Genomic DNA, 9,034 nt, shown 5'->3' with positions numbered 1-9,034 from the left:
GACGTTAATGATACTAAAAATTACAGACCCATTTCTATATTACCTGTTTTTTCGAAGGGTCTAGAAAAACTAATACTACTGCAGGTTTCAAAGTTTTTTTACAAGCACAGCCTAATTTCTCCAGCCCAGTTTGGATTTAGAAGACGACGGTCTACAGAATTGGCACTACTCCATCAAAAAGAAATTATTTTATCGCAATTTGAAATTAAGAACATTGTCGTTGGTATATATATTGATTTTACTAAAGCATTTGATTGCATCCTTCACTCGGTTCTACTTGATAAGCTTGAAACCTACGGTATTCGAGGGCACTGTGGAAGCCTTATAATATCTTATCTTGATAATCGCTATCAATATGTTGAAATAAACAATAGCCGCTCAAATTTGAAACATATCACCAGAGGCGTTCCTCAGGGTCGTATTCTTGGCCCGTTCCTGTTTATCGTATATATAAATGACTTAGTAAATATCTATAAAGATGCGAAATACGTAGTGTACGCAGACGATGCCAGTATATTTTTTTCATCACCTGACTCTAGTAGCCTTGAGAATAAAGCTAACACTGCTCTGAAAATTCTTCAGGTATGGTCAAAACAAAACTGTCTACAAATCAATATAAACAAAACAAAAGCAATTATCTTTAGGCCCAAATCTAAGCAAATAATCAGTTCCATCAACCTTGTTGATGACGATGTAAACATAGAAATTGTAGATAGCTTTAAAATACTTGGAGTTATTTTCACACAAAATATGCTTTGGGACATGCACATAGAATCAATATTGGGCAAATTATCTCGTGTAGTTGGCATGATGGTGCGGCTGCGACCTCTTTTACCTTACAGAATCAAGGTTCTTGTTTATAACACCCTATTTTTTTCTGCACTTTATTACTGTCTGCTCGTGTGGAGCACCACATCACGTACGAATCTAGAAAAGATACATATACTTCAGAAAAAAAATTTGCGAGTACTATTTAACCTGCCTTACAATGCCCACACATCAGACTTATTTCCGAAAGCAAATATAATACCCGTGTTTAACCTTTACAATTACAAGTTAAGTCAAGCTTTCAAACGGGAGGTAAAAGAGAACTTAAATTTTCTTCATCAGTTATCTAATCTCACCAGGAACACACATTCTTACATCACAAGTTGTACGGAACAGTGGAAGGTAGTCACTCCACGTGCCAATTATTCTACACAAAAGATATCATACACACTACCAAAACTTTTAAATTTGTTTCTGAAATCAAGTCTTGATATTTATATAACTGATGTACGAGCTTTACGTGAACACTTTGTCACTCAATCTTTCTTAAATAATTGAAGAGCGTTTTTCAGGTAATTTGTGTTTTCGCGTTTATTTTTTTTGCATATTTCATGTGTAGTCAATTGCTATGTATATATATACGAGGTGTGACACAAAAGAAACGAGACTAAGTGTGTAGCTTGAAAAAAGAGTGGAGTTGGCAACAACTGGTTTGGTGACGTAATCCCACACACCTCCTCTATTCATGCGTCCAGTTTCGACGGAATCAATCACGCCATTTGGGAGTGCTGCGTCATTGAGTGAACATGTGCAACTGCATTATGCCGGAAAAATGTCTGATGTAAAAACCTAACAGGGAATCAACATCAAGTTTCTTGCGAAACTTAAAAAATCAGCCACGGAAACATTTCAAATAATAACCAAGGCTTATGGAGATGTAACTTTGTCTCGTCCACGTGTGTTTGAATGGCATAAGCGGTTTTCAGGGGGAAGGGACAGCGTGGAAGATGACGAACATGCTGGGCGCCCAAGGTCAGCGATTACAGTCCAAAACATTGCCAAAGTTCGTGATGTGATCAGTGGTGACTGAAGATTAAGTGTTCGTGCAGTGGCGGAGTCGGTTCACTTGGATAGGAAAGCTGTTCGACGCATTATAACGGACGAATTACACATGAGGAAGATTTGTGCGAAGGTTGTTCCAAAAGTTCCGTCCGTTGACCAAAAAGAGTGCCATAAAGACGTGTGTGTGGACATGTTAGAACGCATTGCTAACGAGCCAGATTTGTTGGAATTTGTTGTAACATGTGATGAGACATGTATTTTTACCTGTGACCCAGAAAGTAAGTGCCAGTCAATGCAGTGGAGAACTCCAGGGTCCCCAAGACAAAAAAGCACGCATGTCAAAAAAAATTCAAGGCAATGTTAATTGTCTTCTTCGACATTAATGGAATTGTAATGATTGAGTGGGTTCCCAGTGGTCAGACTGTTAATCAACACTACTACACTGAAGTACTAAAAAGACTTTGTGAAAAAATTAGGAAAGAAAGGTCACGGTTGTGGAGTGATGAATGGCTGTTGCACCAGGGCAATGCACCCGCTCACACGGCCCTATCTGTGAAGCAGTTTCTGACCAGCAAAAACATTACTGTGATGGGGCATCCTCCTTATTCAGCTTATTTGGCTCCATGCGACTTTGTTTTACTTCCTAAAGTTAAATCTTCTTAAAGGGAAACCATTTTAGCTCAGTTGAAGAGGTTCAGGCAAAAACGGAGAATCTCCTGAAGGGCCTTCCAAGAACCTCGTTCCAGACCGGTTACCAGCAATGGCAGCACCGAATGCAGAAGTGTGTGAATGCTGAAGGGGACCACTTTGAAGGTGATAATGTCACAGAGAACTGATTCAGTTAGTACAATAAGTTATTGGACCAGTCTCGTTTTTTTTGTGTCACACCTCGTATATCTCCTGTTCAATCGCTGTTTGCCTTCTAAAGGAGGCTGCGGGCTGTAGTCAAGTCGCTTGCCTCTAAGCGACTTTTACCCGCAGACTCCTCCGTCACTGATGGAAATAAAGAAGTTATTATTATTATTATTATTATTATTATTATTATTATTATTATTATTATTATTATTATTATTATTATTATTATTATTACTATTAAATGTCCAAGAATTTAGAAGACAAAGAAAAAAAGATTAAATCTTCCCGACGGCACATCACAGTCGCCGTAGGCATCGAAGTCTCTATAATGAAATGATTTTTGAACAGTTCTGATAGGATCCACGCAACAATGGTTGCTAGTGTACAGTCAAATGCTCATATGCTGCGGCATAAAGCTCACGGCACGGTGCGAAAACGCGCTCACAGCGAAAGCGAAACGTTGTGCGCGGACATGCATGTAGACGCGCAGTCGGTCGCAGCGAACCCGTGCGATCGCTGCATTTAGGCTTCATTCTGTTAGACTCCATTTGGTTGTACAGACAGCCCACTATAAGCACATATTTCCCATAGCTAACTCTCAGCGTTTACCTACCTTTCAAGCAAGATGCCGGTTCGGAAGATTCCATCGCGGCGACCGCGCGCAGTGGCGTTCACTGTACGTATTCGGTAAAGTGATGGCGTCTGTAAACGATTCTGTGCTTTCCGTTTGCCCACGATTATTATATCGGCAATCAAAAACTTCCCTCGTTTTCAGAGTACTTGCATAAATGTCCAGGAGGGCTGCCGCGTGGTGTTTTTATTGGGCGCCGTAAGCGAAACCTATGAGGAGCGCGCCGCGTTAACCCTCATACTACGCAAGGGAGACGCTTCCGATAGATGGCGACTCTAGAGGCGGACGCTCCTGTGCTCGAGGCTTCAGCGACGTCGTTCGTAGCTAAGTGCTCTTTTATCTTTATTAGCTAGTGTTTCGAAGTGTTTTCTTTTGCATGGCGTAGGGGCGCAAATTTTGAATTCTTGGTAAGAGTAGTAAACGCACCGGCTTTGTCTAGGTCTGGCGGCTCCCCCGTTAGGCCTAGGTGGTAGGCGGGACCTATTTGATAGGCTTATTTCTTTCAGCTAGCTCTTCGGATTCTTACCTGGGGTAGGGAGTGCTAATTTTTTTATTTTTGTTTGGGATAGCGGTCGAGGTCGGCTTTGCTCGAGTGATTTGGCGAACTTGCTCATTGGGCCTAGGGACGTAGGCCAAGCGATGAAACCGAAGAACGTGAAGGCCGCGGAGGACGGGAAGAAAGTGCAGTGCGACGAGTGCCAGCGATGGTGCTTCCTCGACGAGACTAAATTCCAGAATTTAGCAGACGCGGAGGGGTCTAGCTTCACGTGCAGGTCGTGCGAGGGTGTCAGGGAAGCCGTCGAAAAACTGGATGGGACTTGGGCGGCTAAGTTCGAAGAGTTAAAGGCAGACCTGAGGGAAGAGCAGGAGAAGCGGGTAGCACTGCAGGCGAAAGTTGACAATTTCGTCAAGGTGGAGGCGGCCCAGGCCGCGCAGTTAGTAAGAACCGTGGCCGAGCTTGAGGAAGAGAAAGAAAGGAGCGCCGAACTGGAAAAGCGGCTCGATGCGCTTGAGACGCGGGCAGCGGAGAATGTCGGGTCAGAACATCAAAGCGGTGGCAAAAACTCAGAAAGTAGGGTAGACCCTACAGGCGAAGTGGGAGGCAGGGAGCCAGAGCAAGCGGTCGTCAGCTCGCCGCCGGTGAATCGGCGTAGTTATAGCGAAGCAGCGCAACACGCTCCGAGTGAGGCCACGCTGCAGCCACAGAGGTGCCGGCGGGCCCGAAGAGAAGGGCAGCGGACACAGGCTGGAGGCGAACGGTTCGCACGCAGAAGGGTCCTGGTGATAGGGGCGTCCAACGTGGGGAGGGCCGAACAAGGCGTGATGGCGAGAGTGAAGGCGGACGGGCGAGTACAAGTGGAGGCGCAAGCGGGAGCAACGACCAAGGCGTGGGAAGTGGTAGGGGACAGCACGGAGAATTACAGCTTGGTGATTATGCATGCTGGGCTCAATGACGTGCTTAAGGAGAGAAGCCAGGACCTTGAGAGGCACATTGAGACTGGGCTGAGTAAGCTTAGAGAGGCCTCCGGGAGAGTGCATGTGACCATATGCACTATCCCAGAGGTCCAGGGCCAGACTTACCAGAAAGAAAGGAGGGTGGTTGGGGCAAGTCGGGTCGTTAGGAGTCTGAGCGGACAACTCGGGCACAGCGTGATGGAGGTCAACAGGGACGTGTACGGAGCCGGCTCCTGGCCTTTTGTGCAGGATGGCATTCACTACAGTGGTGCCACTGGCAAAAGGATAGGGGGCAGGATGGGTCGCTAGGCAACAGCTGTTTTAGGGGGACCCAGATCCCTGAAAGAACTAGTGTAGGCGTGGACGATTCGAGGCAGGAGCCAGAAACAAGCAAGCATCGATACCGTAGGAGAGGCGACAGGAATAAGCACCAGAGCCAAATTAAGTCAGACATAGGGTTCATTAATGTGCAAGGTGGCAGAAATAGGCTAAAATGGGAGGAAATCGAAGAGCAACTAAGGCAGGAGAACTTAATGGTTTATGGGTTTGTAAAGACACATCTTAGGGACATGTAACAACTGCCCTGTAACCCTGATTATGCATGGGAATATTGCAACAGAGTGTAGGGTAGCAGAAAGGGCGGGGGAATTGGAGCACTCATTCATAAAAATACAAATAGGCAAAGGGTCAAACAGGAATGCAAGGAGCATTTATGGCTAAAAAGAAAAGTAGCAGGGGCGAAACACTTCTAGGATTTGTATACTTTTGGACAGGATCAAATGCTAAAGAGGAAAACAAAAAAATGTTGGACTGTACAGCAGCGGACATCAATGAGCTAGGAAAAGGATGTGAGATAATTGTAGTAGGATACATGAATGCGCATGTTGAAGATATGGATGGGTACACAGACTCCACAGGTAACATGCTGCTGGATATGTGTGAGAGGCATAACTTAGTTGTCTGTAACTCTACTGAGAAGTGTGACGGGATCATAACATGGGAGGTGGGGGGTCGACACTCGACAATAGATTATGCGTTAATGTCACATATGATGTGCGATAGATTAGAAGCCATGATTATAGATGAACAAGGCTCCAGAAGTATAGGTAGCGACCATAAACGTATCAAGTTGAGTTTTAAGAGGGAAACTAAAGAACGAACGACGCGTGAGAAAATGCCATATGGGATTTTTTACTCAGAAGACCAAGTGGAAATAGCGGCCAAACAAATTGAAGAGGAAATATCAGAGGGTACTGAAACTGATTGGACTTACCCAAAGTTAATGAGACTATTTGAGCGTGAGCTAGGTAAGGCGCGAGTCAGGAAAACAAGGCAAGGGATACGAAAACTCAAGAGCTGGTGGGAGGACGAGGTTAAGAAGGCCAGAAAGAAACGTCAGGAAGCCTCCAGGGAACACAGATATTCCAAAAGTAAAGGAGAACCTGAAGCAGAAGTAGAGAGGAAATGGGTAAACTACATAAAATGCAGAAGGGAAGCATCCTATTTCATCAACGAGAAAATCAAGACAAAAGGTTCCCAATGGCTGTCAGAAATAGACGATGAAAAAGATAAACAGGCAGCTAGGAAATTCTGGCAACATCTGAACTCCTTGGGTAATAGGACAAGCCTAGAGCAGAGGTATATAGTAACAGCTCAAGGTACTCGGTTAGAAGGAGAGGAGGCAATGGAGCATATAGGAACCATGATGAGGGAAAAATTTACAGAACAGAGAAACGGTACATGCAGTATTTCGGAGAGGGATAGCCCGGTCAATCCACTGCTTTCGCTTGAACAAAGAGAGTGGGAAAGGGCCGAGAAGAAGGTACCAAGTAGCACATCGGCAGGCCCGGGTGGTTTTCCAATTATGGAATTATGGAATTTTCCAATTAGGGAAAGGGGCACAAAGCTGACATAAATAACTACCGGCCTATAACAGCGACGTCAGTGGTTTACAGGGTGGTTATGCAGATTATAAAGGACAGACTGCAGGCATGGGTAGAGAACGAGGGGGTGCTTGGAGAGCTACAATATGGGTTCCGGAAGCATAGGAGGCTAAAAGACAATCTGTTCTCAATAACAGTGCATTGAAATAGCTGAAAAGGAACACAGACCTCTATGACTGGCTTTTTTGGATATCAAGGGAGCCTATGACAGTGTACTTCAAGAGGGCTTGTGGGGCATTCTGGAAACTTTAGGAGTGCAAGATGGAGTAACCAATTTCTTAAAAGATGTAACCGGGTGATTATACAATGGGAAAAGCAGGTTTCGGAGCCTGTAATGATTCGGTGAGGGCTTAGGCTGGGGTGTCCATTGTCACCTCTGATGTTTATGCTGTACCTACAAGGTTTAGAGGTCAAAATACAGCAAAGCAGGCTCGGCTTCAACCTATCATTTTTCAAACAAGGAAAATTGATTGAACAGTCATTACCAGGACTGATGTACGCGGATGATATTGTATTAATGGCTGACAATACAGAAGATCTGCAGGGATTGATGGACATATGTGGTACAGAAGGAGACATATTAGGCTTGAAGTTTAGCAAAGAAAAATCAGCAGTCATGATTTTTAATGATAACATTTGCGGTGAGCATAGAATACAGGAGGCCACGCTTGAGATATTCGATAAGTACAAGTATCTTGGGGTGTGGATAAATAATGGAATTAAGTATCTGACAGAGTACGAAAATATGTAACGGCTAAAGGTAACAGAAGTGCAGCGATTATGAAGAGTAGGGCACTGTGGAACTACAATAGGTACGAGATAGTACGAGGGATATGGAAGGGGGGAATAGAAGTGCAGCGATTATGAAGAGTAGGGCACTGTGGAACAATAGGTCAATAGGTACGAGGTAGTACGAGGGATATGGAAGGGGGTAATGGTGCCAGGCCTGGCTTTTGCCAACGCAGTTCTATGTATGAGAGCAGAGACCCGGCAACAGTTGGAAACTAGGCAACGTGGTGTGGGTAGGCTCGCTCTGGGAGCACATGGCAAGACACTAAATCTTGGGGTGCAGGGGGATCTGGGATGGTCTTCTTTCGAGGGCAGAGAGGCTAGTAGCAAAGTAGCATTTGAGGAGCGATTGAGAAAAATGGGGGAAATGCGGTGGGCTGGGAAGGTTTTCAGTTACGTATACACGAGGAATGTTGACACAAGGTGGAGGAAGCGAACTAGAAAATTGTCAGGCAAATACTTGGACAGCAGTGGGGGGACAGGTAAGGAATAATCCGTCAAGAAAAAGGTTAAGGAGACAGAGAGGGGTATGTGGAAAACAGATGCAAACCAAGTCAGCATTAGAGACATACAGGACGTTTAAGCAAGAAATAGCCAAAGAAAATATTTACGATAACTCTAAGGGAAGCTCATTGTTGTTTGAGGCCAGGACAGGTGTACCGCGGACTAAAACGTACCGAGCCAGATACCAGGAGATAGATTTGTTGTGCGGGGCGTGTGGAGAGGAGGAAACGGCTGAACACCTGATACTTGCTTGTAAACAACTTCACCCTGCAGTTGAATGTAACAGGGAACTATTCAAAGCTTTGGGTTTTAAAGACAGTGAAAGTAAAATAGACTTTGAACAGGTAGAAATAACTAAACGGAGGCTATCTGATTGGTGGATAATATCAGCGCAAAAGTAAAGGAGTAAATACATGGGTATGCATGCATATAGTACCATTCAAGGCTAGGTGGCGCGCGCCGCCGCCGCCCGATTCAAAGGGTTGAGCCTCAATCATCCATCCATCTATCCGACTCCGTAAGTCTTCACCCCCAATAGATAGACGACTGCTGGTCCCAGGCAATGGGCGCGCTCGATTGCTGTATGCGGCGGTGAGCAAGACACGTCGCGCAAGCAGTCTTTAATTTGCATTTCAGATTGTTCGCATGATTCATGACAGTCGGGTAAGAACTGGGAGAATCGCTTAAGGAACGGAAACACTAGAGTCGAGGAAATCCGGAATCAGCCCAGCTGGCCTCTTGGTAAAAGAAAGACAAAAAAAGGCGTGTAAAGCAAAGTCCACGTCAAAGATTACACCGTCGACGTACATGCGCGTAAAAAAAAAAAAAAAAAACGAAGAATAAAGAAGACGCGAATGAAACATCTCGCATGAATAATAGAGGGTCTGGAAAAACAACGCATTACTTCTTACGCCATCTGCTGAGTATTCGCTAACTTAAATGCGCGCGCGGGATATTTCGAATGTTCCCGCACGCCGCACGCCTTCGTCGCGCGCGTCGAGTTTGCGTGCTATATTTAAGCCACTCT

At 45.0% G+C, this 9,034-nt stretch overlaps 1 pseudogene; it reads left to right on the top strand.

The window, feature by feature from the left end:
• Positions 1–4,346: 4,346 nt before the first annotated feature.
• Positions 4,347–5,128, top strand: LOC126532244 (uncharacterized; annotated as a pseudogene).
• Positions 5,129–9,034: the final 3,906 nt, after the last annotated feature.

This window comes from Dermacentor andersoni, chromosome 5 (assembly GCF_023375885.2).
Source record: "Dermacentor andersoni chromosome 5, qqDerAnde1_hic_scaffold, whole genome shotgun sequence".
NCBI lineage: Eukaryota > Metazoa > Arthropoda > Arachnida > Ixodida > Ixodidae > Dermacentor > Dermacentor andersoni.
The sequence above is the reverse complement of the archived record's forward strand: the minus strand, read 5'-3'. Positions and strand labels throughout refer to the sequence as shown.